We start from the raw sequence: 14362 nt of genomic DNA, 5'->3' as shown, positions 1-14362 counted from the left end.
CTACTACGATGAAATTTAGACACTCTGAAGCATCTCAGTAAGACTAGAATTTAGTATCAGATGATTGCTTGCTATCTTATAGTATGTCTATTGATTTTAAAATAACACTTAACCCCAGAAGCACTCATTTCCTGGACTGAGACAAGAATTTCCAATTCATTCAGAGTTATTGATGCTGTTCTTACAGAGATTTACATTATTAAATTACTATTTCCATTTAATAGACAGAACAGTTTTCACTAACTTCAGTGGAAAATTTAATACACTGCTTGCATAACAATTCAGCACTTAATGGAGGATTCTGTCCTTGTAGACAAAGTCAAGGGCTATACGTTTTGGTAAAACCTATTTTGCATTCAACATCCATTTTAGCTGAAAATTCCAGGTTTGTTGTTACATTTGCCTGCTGTATTACATACTGTATTTGTATTATATATGTTTGCATAGCATTCCTGCTAAACGCAGTTTGACAAAACATGCTGATTTTTTGGTCAGATGGGACTCAGTGTTCCCTCTGCTGGAGCTGCCTTTTTTGGCAACACCCACTGCAGAGCACCGGGAGCGCAGCCTCCTCCTCGCGTCCTCTGTCAGTGACGGTTCAGGAGAAGAACGAACACCTGAGTTCGTGCACTGAGGCTACAGAGCTTTTCAGACACACAGTTCTTACCCACAGAAAATAGGTAAAACTTAGTGAAATGAGGCATTTAAAGCATCTTCTTGAAAGTCACTTGAGAAATGAGATTAGCTGAAAAATATGGTAGACATCAGAAGATGATTCATTGAAAGATTCTTATAAAAGACCAACTTTTTAGAAAAAATATTTTTACCACTTCAGTTTTCAATATATTGCAGTATAAAACTTTTTTACAGGTTCTAATTTAATGATTGACATTTAGCTTTTAATGATTGACATTTAGCTAAAATGAAAGCTACAGAAGTCAAGATACAATTGCAGTCAAGTACCACATTTTAGACTAAAAATAGTAATCATACTGTTTATTTGTTGTTTCTCTAATAATAGAGCTTTGCTTTTGTTTCACTAGGAGTAATTTTAGAAAGTAATTTTGAAATGCTACTGTTCTTTACTTCCAAAACCAAGTAATTATGGTTATGATTATATTTCCATTGAAAGCATTTACAGCACTCATAGCTTCAAAGGATTGATTTTCTACATATTATACTAATGTAATATGCATTGTCTTTGTTTTCCATGTTTGAAACTGAATACGATGGTAACAAAATAAAAACAAGGCTGGAAGAATCACTCAGGCTTTATGAAAATGAAGGGCATTCAAGAAAGAAAAGTTCTGCACCAAATTTATTTTATACGAGCTAAGATATGCTATATATTCATGTTTATTTTCAGAAGTATTCATGAAGTTTTGAGGAGAAGCATTTGTCACTTACAACCTAATCGCCTCACTACATTGCTAACATCACTTGAACTGTCATGGAAGAAACTATTTCTCAGTACAAACACAAATAAAAGAATAAGGCATCCAACATGCAGACAAATTCAAGAAAGAAAAGGAACCGTTTACATACACGGTTGTTATTTAGCTGATCACTATGAAAAAAAAAAGTTTGCATAGGGTTACTGGCCAAGACATTTTCTGACATTATAATTTCTACTTCTGCTTAAAACAATGGCAATCCCTGTAACTGATTAGGAAGAAATATAGACAAGTGCACCTTGTTATGTAAAAAAGCTCTTCATTTGTCTGCTATAATCCTACTTATGCATCTGTAGGTAATTACAAAAATGGCACCTAACTTTGAATCCCCTGAGAAGCACTGGTTCTCCTAGGTGCCAAACAAAAATAAAGGATGTCAAACATATGTTGGCACAAATACACCCTTTCTTCTCTGTGGATCCAAACTATCCACTTTGCTAGTGGCATCTGGAACACGGAAAAAATGCATTTTGAAGCCAAAGTTATAACCTTATGGCTCCAGTTTCTTCAGCAATATGTAACTCTATCTACCCCCACGCCTTTTTTTTTCTTTTAAAATCTACTGATTGCATACTTAAATTCAAATATGTCCAAAACCATCTTATCCTGCATTTTCATCAGGTTTATTTAGATGTTATCTAAATATATCTAAATATATTTGATACTTTCCAAGACAGTTTAATCTTGACAGGAGAGACAGAGGAAAATGGGAGTGCTTTTTTACCTTTATATTGATCCTTATGTATATTTTACCCCTTTATTTAATTCTGAAGATCTAAATCTGTCTGTCTTTTATGTTCATTTAAAGAGATCTCTGTCACCAGAATGGCATAATTTTCAAGTGGGTTTGGAAACCATCCATTCTGTTTTGCTGACAATGTTGTATGCCAAGTGTACCAGAAAAGACAGGCCCACAATTACTGAACAGATTAATCTTAATCTGTCTATAGATCTTTTTATTATAATCGAGTACTCTCTAGAGGAAAAGAAAGATTAAATCAATCTTCTTTCTAGATAGGAGCTAAAACTTGCACAAAAGATTTCACGTTTGCAATTACCATGCCAGAAGCTCACTGTTCGTACCCTCACCCAATTCTTTGAGGAGGATTATGTCTACCTTTGAAGTACCATTTATAAGGGCGGAGTCCAAAACAGGTTACCCTTAACGCTGCTCCAGCTTGAAGGATTTCTGTCTTTTTTATTACATTCCCTAAGAAAATATCCTGATATAACAGGCTTTCTTTTGGCATCATTAGCTCTTAACAGGTGGCCAGCATTCACCACATGTTTTTAAAACATAACCTCTTTGCAGAGGTTGAGGATCACAAGAACAGTGCTACAGAAGGCTACATTTAAAATGATGCTTATAAGTGAAACGTTACTCCAGGGAACATTTAGGGAAAGCCAGCAGTCCTGGGCAGCGGTCATTAAGATGCTGCTCTGGAAACTGAAGATAAAACACACAATCACACAGCTGATTATAATGCACACACAGAAAAAGATTATCTCACAGAAGCAGTACTAGCCACAGAGTTTCAGCAAAGCGCTGTGATTTTACCTCTGTATTGCAACATTTAAAGATTTAATCTTATTTTTCTTGCTATCTTGCAGCACAGTCGTTTAAAAAATATTTAGGGGTTCTTTTGCATTTTGTTGTTTGTTTTTTTTTAAATAAATCTTACTAGGCAAGGTAGGCACCACCTTCCCTCTTGGTTCAGTATCTATAAAAGATGACCTACTTAGACGTCAGCTATTTATTTGCGTGGACTTTGTTTTATTGTTGCTTTTAATGTTTTCTGTTTTCTACTACATACAACATGTAGTTACTACTGCTCACATGCTAATATTAGCACCAGTGCCTACGGCCTAAATAGCAATTGTTATTAGATGACATAATGGCTTCTATTTAAACTGACATCTCAACAATGCGTTACATCTCTATTACACTGCAGTCCAAACTATTCTATAAAGCATGCCTTCTTTGTATAGATCACCTGCCGACGTGAACAGAGAAGCTGCCTGCTTGCTTGGGTATGACTGATAGCTACACACCACTGAAGAACAACATGGTAATTGTTTTACAGAGTTGCTTAATGACATATACAGAAATCTTAGTAAACTTCATTAAACTCACACAAGTTACGTATGTCTCCAGGGAGGAGAGGTGGGAAGAATTAATTCCAACCCTCTTTCCCTGAGGAAAGCATAAAGAATTTTAGCTTTCTTGGTAACAACAGGGACATGCACAGTTTGAAGAGTTTCCCAGGTATTATATGCAATCAGAAATAAGCCAGGAAGACAAGCTTATTGAACAACACCTTTTATTGCAATTTACAGTGAAAAATCTAGATAGGATGATGAAGCTAATGTCTATCTTGTAGAAGACAAAGTATAAGACTCTTGTACAATTGAGCGTGCTTTCCCAATACATCTGAACAAATTGTTGTCTTTTAGTTACCAATGAATAAAATCCATTCATTTTTCTGACTTTCAGCTGCTGTGAAATATGCGTGAGCATTTCAGTGGGTGAGCACACCCTCACATGGGTGTTTCAGAGACTTCCTGTGACAGTGTCCTGGCATTACGGCATTGGGAATTGTGGAACGGAATGCCTTTGAACTTCCTTCTCTCTCGTTTGACCTGAACACCTGCATCCTGGATGGTATCTCTCCAAGTTCGTCATGACAGTTCAATAGGAAATGGTGTTCATAACAGATTCACTGAAGTCCTGCACACCAAAAGGAAATAAGGGCAGGTCTCACATGAGCAATAGCTTTTTATCCTGTGGTCTTCAAAAAAAGAATAATGTAACACTGTGAGTAAAAGGACTTACATAATTGGTGTGACTTTAACAAAGAGCAGCATACCATCTGTTAGCTTCTTTTTCTTTTTTTTTTTTTTTTTTTTTGCAAATGCTGGCAATTTGCTTGAAGAATACAGCTATGTGTAACTATATATTGAATTTTTATATACATTATATGTAACTATATATTTCTGGAATTAAGACATATATAAATTTCAAACAATAATCCTTTATGCTTCATGCAGGACCTGCCATTAACTGCAGAATTCTTTATCATCTACTAGGCCTCATTCCAGTTTCTTGCTTATCTGAATTTGGAAAGTGCACATAAGATCTCTAAGACTGATAAAATAAAATTGCACAGGTAGTTAAACTATCCCATTGAACCAGGAAGTGATCGTGGAGAGGTCAAGGAGAAAATACAGGACAGATGGATAATAGCACTGACTTTTGCCCAAGGGGGCAAATATAAATTTGGATGTATGTGCTGAGTGAACCGGAGAGACAGAACATTTGTCTACCCTGACAGTCTGAAGTTTGCTAGTAAAGTAACGACGTCTAGTCAGGGAAACTTCAAGGTAAATGACATAGTAAATGACACCTGCCAAGATCTTCAATCATTCTCCAGAGGTTCTAAGCTCCACAGCAGTGGTTTGATAGTGTATTTGCTTTCAGGGACTGGATTTCACTGATCATGAACTGCCCTTAAATGTTATAACTGTCTAGTGCTTTTTGAAGACTGTACGACACTTCTGATTCATGAAACAATAATTCATTGTTCAAATGTTAAAAAATTATTAAATCTTTAAAACAAGATAAAAACGTTTTCAGGATGCTGTCTTAGAAAGGATGTTAGACACAGCACAAGTATTAATGTCATGATAAATGAAACAAGAAATAAAATGTCCCTACTATTTCTAAGAATAGGTGACTTGCACTCAATCTGTTCAATTATACCATTATCAAAAGTACAAACATTGGCAAAACACCCCAAGACCAGTGTCCTTTTGAACTTGTTTAAAATTTCAGTATTTTAAACAAAGTATGTGTATTTTGCTTAAAGAAAATAAAAAAGTAAAGAACAGTTGTATTTCATTTATTCTGCCCACTATCTTCCATTATATAGAAACAGAAACGATAGAAATGCCTTAAGCTTCTCAGGTATACAGTTCTGTTTTAGTTTAATCTTTAGTCCAACCTTAGCTTACCGAGAAGTCTTTGCAGACCTTTCTGTGATAATTATAACCCTTCAGAAGCATTACCATATGTCCTGGGCTCTCCAAGCACTGGAAAATAGAAGAGAAATTATATGTAAAGGTACAGTTAGATGATATGGCTGAATTAATAATTTGTCTTCTTGATGCCAAATGAGCAAGATTCTATTTTCCCCATCTTTCCCATGTTTCCATGCCTAAATTATTCATATTTCTAAAATCTTAACAATGTGTATGCACTGCACACACAAAATTGAAATTTGCCTTAGAAATTTCTATTTTAGTGTTATGGTTGTTCCTTGTATTTAATGGATTGGTGATAAATTGAGACAAAACCACTTTTTCAAAGATCCAGCAAAAGCACTGCATAGCTTGAGCCCCATGCACATTCTCAGAAGGGATTATAGAGTGGGTGTTCATAATAAACTCACTAGTAACCCTTAATGAGGAAGGGGTAACAATGAACTAGCAAGTTTGCACCAAAATTTAGTCTAAAGGAAGTTTAGGTGTGAACGTACAGTAAGCTAGTTACTGTGTGGTCACTCCTGCTCTACAGGGTGTATATGTATCCCTCACATGTTACTCAGACTTCACCCTGAAGCCAAGGCTCCTATGCTGACAGGTACTGGGATGTGCCCTAACTGAAAGCCAGATGGGATAAACATTTAAACATTCAGATCAAGGAAGACAAATGTCTCTAAGTAGGACCAGGAGGATTTTCCTGAACTGCTTCCCCAAATACTGCTTTCCTCAATACCCTGCCAAAAGTGTCTCCCTGTGAAAGCCATTGAAAGCAATTTGTTTGTCAGCTGGTTTGTTTTCTTAATTGTTTTAATCACTATTCTATTGAAATCACTTAAATTTAGAATTATTTTAGAAAAACTGGTTAGTCATTGGGAGAGAAATAGGTTTTTTTAATACTTTCTTCTTCTCTTTTCTGTACAGAACTTAAATTCAGCTGCCCTCAGGTATCATCATCCCCAGCTGATGACATTCTAAATACCCGGTTCTGAAAGTGAGAAACTCCAACTGAGAAAAAAACTGCTTCCTAATCTTTTCTCAGTCAACTTAAAAGTTTACTTTTGACTTGTTAAACACCAACGTTTATAAGAATAGAATTACAAGATAGTTATTAAAGATATTTTTAAGAATCTATTTTTATATTCAAAACAGATTAAGACATATGGTTCACACAATAAACATACTGAAATACACTAATTTTAAACACACATCAAGACACACATACACACAAGCCTGATCAAAAGGGGCAAATTAATCAGAGAAGGTATCAACTATGAACCTGTATATGGATGAAAACAGCTCCTCACTTTATGATGTGTCAAAGTTGCTTATTCTCAGCTTATTTACTAACAAATGCATGCACAAAATTAACCATGTTTACAAGTACTTGCAGAATGGAAAGCATTGGATGTTATGGCCAAAATCACCTTAAAGCTCTTCCCTGTTTACATCTTTCTATTTTACTCTTGAGGAAATGAAAACTATGTCCCTCTGTCAGTCCCCCTCAGTGAGATGGGGGAGAGAATCAGAAAAAAGGTAAAACTTATGGGCTCACATAAAGACAGTTTAATAGGACAGAAAAGGAAGGGAAAATAATAATAGTGATAAAAGAATATACAAAACAAGTGATGCACAAGGTAATTGCTCACCACCCACTGACTGATGCCCAGCCAGTCACTGAGCTGCAGGCCATAGCCCCCTGGCCAGCTCCCCCCAGTTTTATTGGTTAGCATGATGTCATATTGTATGGAATATCCCTTTGGCCAGTTTGGGTCAGCTGTCCTGTCTGTCCCCTCCCAGTGTCTTGTGCACCCCCAGCCTCCTCGCTAGCAGGGCAGTATGAGAAACCTGACAGTATAAGCACTGTTTGGCAACAACTGAAACATCAGTGTGCTATCAACATTATTCTCATCTCAAATCCAAAACACACTATGAAGAAAATTAACTCTATCTCAGCTAAAACCAGGACACCTTAAAGTCTCTGTGACAAATATAAAGTCTCAGCCATTCAGCCTATGTGCTTATGGTGTTTTACCTGTGACACTTTTTTGCAACCTCCCAGTCCCTATGATGTTTTGTGGGTAAACAAATCAGCAACCATAGAACCATGGAGTCACAGAATGGTTTGGGTTGGAAAGGACCTCAAAGACCATCTAGTTCCAACTCCTCCACCATGGGCAGAGACACCTTCCACAAACCCAGGTTGCTCCCAGCCCCATCCGACCTGGCCTTGGGCACTGCCAGGGTTTGGGGCACCCACAGCTGCTCTGGGCAACCTGGGCCAGTGTCTCATCACACTCATTGTGAAGGCTTTCTTCTTTCTATGTAATATAAATCTACTCAATATTTGGTCAGGACATTTATATCTTTCTTTCACACCATGGTTATGTTATACGTATGCTTATCCCATCACTGTTAGTTTTGTGACTACCTTGCAGATATTACTTTTTTATCTATTGTTTCTTTCAGAGTGTGATTTCCAAGTACTTCTCAGAGATGCACGACTGTACAAGCTCTCTACAAACTTTTCCAGTTCTCTATCCAGTTGTCTGAGTTCTTATACACTTTCTGCATATATCAATATATTTCATCAAGAACGAGTATTTTTCATCACAAGAATTGAAAAAATTACCCAAACCCTCTCAAAAAATAGTCTTGAATAATACAGAGCTGGAGATTTTGCATAATTGAAATAACCAGACTTTGTAAATATTCTCTACAGAAAACACACATTTTGTAGTAAATTCAAATGTAGATAGTACAGAAAACACGCATTTTGTGGTAAATTCAAATGTAGATAGTCATTGCCAACCATTATTAAAAAGTCTTCTCTGCTTAACAGAATCCATCTACAGTCTCTGGCACACTCTTACTATACTACAGCAATTAAAATAGTAATGGAAAACTAATGAAACTTGCAAAAATAAAAGTGTCATAACACAGAAGCTGAAGTGAAAGGCTACTCGCAAAGAGCATAAAGCTAACAGAAGTTATATTTCAATTACAAGTAGAAAATAAATTCCAAAGGAATTATCAATGTGATTTGCATCTAATTACAGCAGTAGAGGTCATTTTGCCATTTGAAAAGCTGCACCAAACTGGCAAGATAAAAGGTAACATACATCTCTACTACAGGAGTTAAAACAAGTAAAATGCTTTTTAAGAAGTAAAAGTTTTCAAGGAGTATAATTTATGTCTTCTATTTTAGAACTTCCAAACAAGACAGGTGTTTCCTGAAAAAGAACACAAGCTACAGGCCCTAGAGGTAGAAAAACAAACATAAAAATATAAAGGGTTCAAAGTTTCATTGTTTGTAAACACTGAGAAATTACTACTAAGGTTTGCAGGTTTTTTGGACATTTTATAGCCAGACGTGGACTGTCAAGTGTTATTTGTACATTAAATGTTTTAAGTGTTAAGAATTTGCAAAAAAGCCATCTGGAATCAATAACTGTACCTCTTGGACTAAAAATAATGGGGATTTTTTATGTAATCAACAGTTAATGTATTGTTAAGCTTTGAAATTGCTACTTGTTTTTACACTTTTTTTTATTATTATTATCTTTGGAGGAAAACCCACCTGATGTGAACACCACACTTGAATATTTTATATCTTGCTCTCTGTAAGTCTACATCAGTCTACCCACGTTTCCATCCACACACTTTCAGGCACCAAATTTTGCCTTGGGACATTACATCACAGAGACATGGAACTGCGGTGTGAATTGGGGTTGAAGAACCTCTGTAAGTCATTGAGTGTAAGCCCCCCAAAGCAGGCCTACTATCTCAGTAAGATCAAGTGACTCCCACCCTTATCCAGTTGAATTTTGGATTTCTCTAAAGAAGCACACAGCCTCTCTGCTGATTGAATCCAACTGGACTTGTGATGTTATTTGAACTCAGCAAGTAGATCCCTCCCTGTTAGCCTTATCTTTCCCTGGCAGCTCCCTCATTCTCTTCTATACTAGGTGCTACATCCCTATAACCATTCACCATCTAATGACCTTCCACTGATTCCACCAGGAAAGGTGACATTTACTGCAGTAGCATGTGGAGGCACCTCACAATCCAGCAAAACCCAAGCACAGGTATGCAGAGGGGTAAGAATGAGACACAGTTCTTTTAGTGTAGTCCATCAGCATGGTTGCTAGGAGTACTGGAAGGCAGCATCACTACTTATACAGCCCTATTTTTATATATTTACGTGTATGCACACATGCACATACATATTTATTTGCATATACCTGTGTTTATATTTATCAATATAGATGTAATAAATGAGGACTTCACTTTCATTCTAAATTGAACAAATAGTCTTTCTATGGAAAGGTATAGGAACACTATGGTGGTTAAGGACAGTTCAGGGGAAGTCACCCTTTCACTGATAGAAATTTCCCCATGTCTTGGGTGATGCTCCTAAGCATGAATTTTACTAGAGTCTCAAGACACTGCCGTGCCTCTGCAGAACAGGACTTTTTTTTTTCTTCATTAAAACTACGAGCCTCTTTAAAGCCACTGGTCCACATGCCTTCGTTGTTAGCCTCAGCTAGCCATCTGTGTCCTCTCCAGGCATACTGTACCTTAACCCAATGACAGCTATAAAGTTATAGTTACTCTTAACTTGACATTTAACTAACAATAACCATAGATATATTCATTCTAAGACAGTGACATGATGTATCGGGCTAGTATGGCTAGGTTTTGGCAGCAGTGGGTCTACAGGGGTGGCTTCAGTGAGAAGCCAGAAGCCTCCCCCATGCCTGATGGAGCTCATGCCAGCCGGCTCCCAGCCTGACCCATCACTGGCCAAGGGTGGGCCCATTGGCCACAGTGTGAGTACCCCTGGGATATCATATTAGGGGGGTGGTGGTGGTGGAATAAAAATCTGCAACAGCAGGAGAAAGGAGTGAGATTATGTGAGAGCAACAGTCCTACAGACCCCAGGCCACGGCAGGAGGCAGGAGGAGCTCCAGGCACTGGAGCAGAGGCTCCCTGACAGTCTGTGCAAAGCCCTCAGCCAGGCAGGCTGTGCCCCCAGCCTGGGGAGCCCATGGGGAAGCAGACCCCCACCTGCAGCCCATGGGGGACCACGTGCTGGGGCAGGGGCTGCCCAAAGGAACATGGGCACCTCGTGCTGGAGCAGTCCCCAGCAGGGCCTGTGGCCCCGTGGGCTGGGGCAGGGCTCCTGGCAGGGCCGGGGACCGTCTGGGCCTGGTGGGGGCTGCATCCCATGGGAGGGACCCTGGCGTGAAAGGCTGCAGCCCCTGGGAAGGACCCATGCTGGAGAAGTTCATGGAGGACTGTCTACCATGGGAGGGCCCCAGGTTGGGGCAGGGCAGGGTGTGAGGAGTCCTGTCCCTGTGGGGGAAGGAGCGGCAGGGACAGCGTGTGATGGACTAACCGCAGCCCTGTCCCCTGCACTGCTGACGGGGAGCAGGGAGAGAAATCAGGAGTGAAGCTGAGCCTGGGAAGAAGGGACGGGTGAGGGGAAGGTGTTTTAAGATGCTGGAAGAGCAAAATTTAAAAAGTAGGTTCTGCACAACACAGAAGAGAGTATGTATTCTTACTTTTTCTTACTGCATGTCAAATAGAGGGAATCCCCTATGATACACATAAAATACATTGTTATGATAAGCATCTGACTTTAATTACTCTAAACTTTAATTGAGTATAACAACTGATAGATGTGAACGTCAAAGTAGCTAAGACAGAAGATTTAGACGGCTTGTATCTTAAATAAAGGAACAATACAAAGAAGAAGAAGAATAAAAAATAGAGATGAAAAGAAGTAACAAAACATGCCACACTAAAATTAATAGCAAAACATAGAAAAAAAGTAAAGAATGCCAGTGCATGATAATTTTTGTTTCAGCGGTTTACCTCTTGATGTTCTTTGTCTCTCAATAGACTGTTTCTCTGTAAATATTCATTATAGTACATTTAATGAGTAACTATTTCCCCACTTTAAATGTAAAAGGCTAATGTGTTTTCTTGAATTTGTTGTTCCTTGAAGGTTTTTTTTTCACATGCGCATACAATTAATGAAATATTCATACTGTAGCTGCCACATCCATGAGAAGAACAGAATTCTACCATATGTTTAAAATACATTATAATACAAAAGGTCATGAAAAGTTGTCAGTTTTGTAATACTGTCACTTTTTTAAATGTGTGCAGTACATTTCACCAGACATATAACATATGTGGTATATGGAAAACTTACATTGTTTCCTTATGGGTATCTCTGCGCTCAACAATCTTCAAAAAGATGACTCAAATGACTTAAATGTAATAGATTAGGATCATTTTACAGACTGGCTGGTAGCGTTAGGAACTGGAGCAGACAGAAATGGACTGCTCCATAAAGTGGCTGAAATTACAGCTGCTATAACTTATAATGGGACCCCAGGAATCTCAGTGAACCATTTCTCCCATAAAGGCCAAATGATGCAAGTCATTTCATATCAAGTCTTTTTAGACAAGCACAAGGAGAAATAAGATAAGCACTGATGTGGTATGGAAGCTCAGTGCTCACCATATTTCAAAGAAAGCGCCACCCCCAACAATAAAGACATGTTGGAGCACAGAAAGCTTAAATATTTTCACTGCTGTGCTAGAGGAAAGACTTACACCTCCATGAGAACCAAGGTTCAAATATGAGTCTGCAGCACTCTGTTGCCCGACTTCAGTCCTCCATAGGCAAGTACTTGTTCACAAAGGGCACCAGACCAGAGTCATTAAAACCCTTGTCCACCATCATTTTATGGTCTCCATGGAGCACCACTGCCCTCTTCTGGGACTTACCCATTATAGAGCTGTGCAACATTAAGGGTGTGGGCTCCATACATTGACTTCATTCCATATCCACCTCAAGAGACCTGGTGTCTTACTCCTCTTGGATTCCAGGATAAGTAACTGTCTGCTCAGAATAAGCTGTTTCTTGCTTCTATAGTTCTATTTTCCCTAAATTGCCTCATTATCACCTGCTTAATTCTGTAATTGGTTCCAAATACTTCAAATTATTACTCTTGTTGTGTCTCTGAATGTTTAATTACCTTGTTGCAGAGTTTATTGCCCTCCCGGAGAATCATTTATTCACTAATAAATTTACTAGTGGCTTATTAATTTTCCTTCACATACTCTGTTTTACCTTCCAATGCCAAGTCCCTGTCCATCTTCTGTACTTAACAACTGCCTTTATACATCCCCACATGTCTATTTTTATTTATTTTTATCAGTGTAACTTTGGCCTTTGCTTACTCCAGTGAAAATATTTTACTAGCCCTCAAACATACTTTTAACTGGCTGAGAATAATTTATTAAGACCTCCATAGCATTCTTTAAGCAACTCTTTAGTTGTTGACTCATTATTGACTTTGACAACCTCCCTACTCTCATTATAAAGTCTTGAGAGGTTATGTTCTTGTCAAATTCTCTCATTGTCTCCTCTTAGGTGCTTCTATCTCTTTTCCAGGACCTAATTATCAGATGATTTTGGCAAGCCAGATTTTAGAAAAGATTTTGGCTACAGAAAATTTTGTTATACAATTTCTTTGATGGGCTGACAAAGTTTGGCCCAATTTTTCATTTCCTTGGCAATTGCAAATCGTAAAGCAAAATCAATTTGTTTTTTGTCTCACTTGGGTTTCAAAAACTTCAAAAAAGCATCTCAGCAAATTTTGTAAAGGATAGAATGATAAAATACTATGAAATGGAAGATTCTCACATAGCTAGATAATTAATTAAAATATGAAGCAGAGTGAATGATCAGTTTTTATAGTGAATAAAAATTACAGGTGGATTTCTGCATGAATGTCTGTGCCTTTCCATGCTGTTTGCATATATTCAGAAACTATATGTAGAAAGATGTGACTATGGAGATGATAAAGTTTATTATTGGCACTAAATTATTCAGAGCAGTGAAGACAAAAGTCTGTGGAGCAGAACTGCAAGAGACCCTTACTAGAGAAAGTGACTGAACATTAGAATGGCAGACAAAATTCATTGCAGCTGGGTGCACTAATTCATTAGTGGTGCACATGAGAAAAACAGTTCTGACCTTACTAATAAAGTAATGGTCTCTTGTGCCCCAGGGACAAGATCTTAGAAGTATGATATGTATTTCTATGAAAATATGGCCTCAGTGATCAGAAGAAGGCAAAAAATATTGCAATTATTAGGAAAGGGATAGGTAATAAAAGAAACAGAAATCCTGGATATAAGTCTATGAGATGCTCAAGTTTACTCCTCCTGTTGGAAGGAAAAGCTAGAAGGTTATGGAGCAGGTTTGATATAAGGAAGAATTAAATAGAGTAAAACACAAGAAAAAAGACAAAAACAGACATGATACAAGCCTGTAAAAAAAGGAAAGAGGAAATTCTGGACTCATTCTTCATTGTGTTAAAATGGACATATAATGGGGTTTTTACCTAAGGAAGAAAATTGCTGGCTAAAGAAGTTCCTGATACTTGTTTAAAGCTGTGTGTTTATTCTGAGGAAATATTATTGTATTTTTCCCATGTTACTGTATTCTCCTCTAGCATTTGGGAATTAGCCATTATTGAAGATAGTTACTGGCCTAGATGGATTTTTAATCTAACCTGATTTTTCTTGTACTTACATCTCAATATGCTTCCTCAACCTAAATTGTATATAAAGTTGGAAAATTTCAGTTTAAATCTCATATCCATTAGTAATACATTCCAAAGGTGGTGGTGGAGTTGGGGATTTCTTTTTTTTTTTTTTTTCCTTTTTTTTTTCCCTCTCTTTTCTTCTTCTGTTTAGATTAGGAAGAGGATCTGCAGGAAAAAGCATAAAAGTTCTTCATATTTTTATTTTTACACTTGACTTCCTTTTGTGATCACATGGTG

At 37.6% G+C, this 14362-nt stretch overlaps 1 long non-coding RNA gene across 1 annotated transcript in view; it reads right to left on the bottom strand.

Annotated features, from left to right (window-relative positions):
• LOC130150430 (uncharacterized) overlaps nucleotides 1-14362 on the bottom strand; it is a 117772-nt gene that overhangs the window by 47499 nt on the left and 55911 nt on the right. The gene's annotated exons all lie outside the window — the stretch shown is intronic.

Source organism: Falco biarmicus, chromosome 5 (genome assembly GCF_023638135.1).
Source record: "Falco biarmicus isolate bFalBia1 chromosome 5, bFalBia1.pri, whole genome shotgun sequence".
NCBI classification, from domain to species: domain Eukaryota; kingdom Metazoa; phylum Chordata; class Aves; order Falconiformes; family Falconidae; genus Falco; species Falco biarmicus.
Note: the sequence above shows the minus strand (reverse complement) of the source record. Positions and strands in the feature narration are given on the sequence as shown.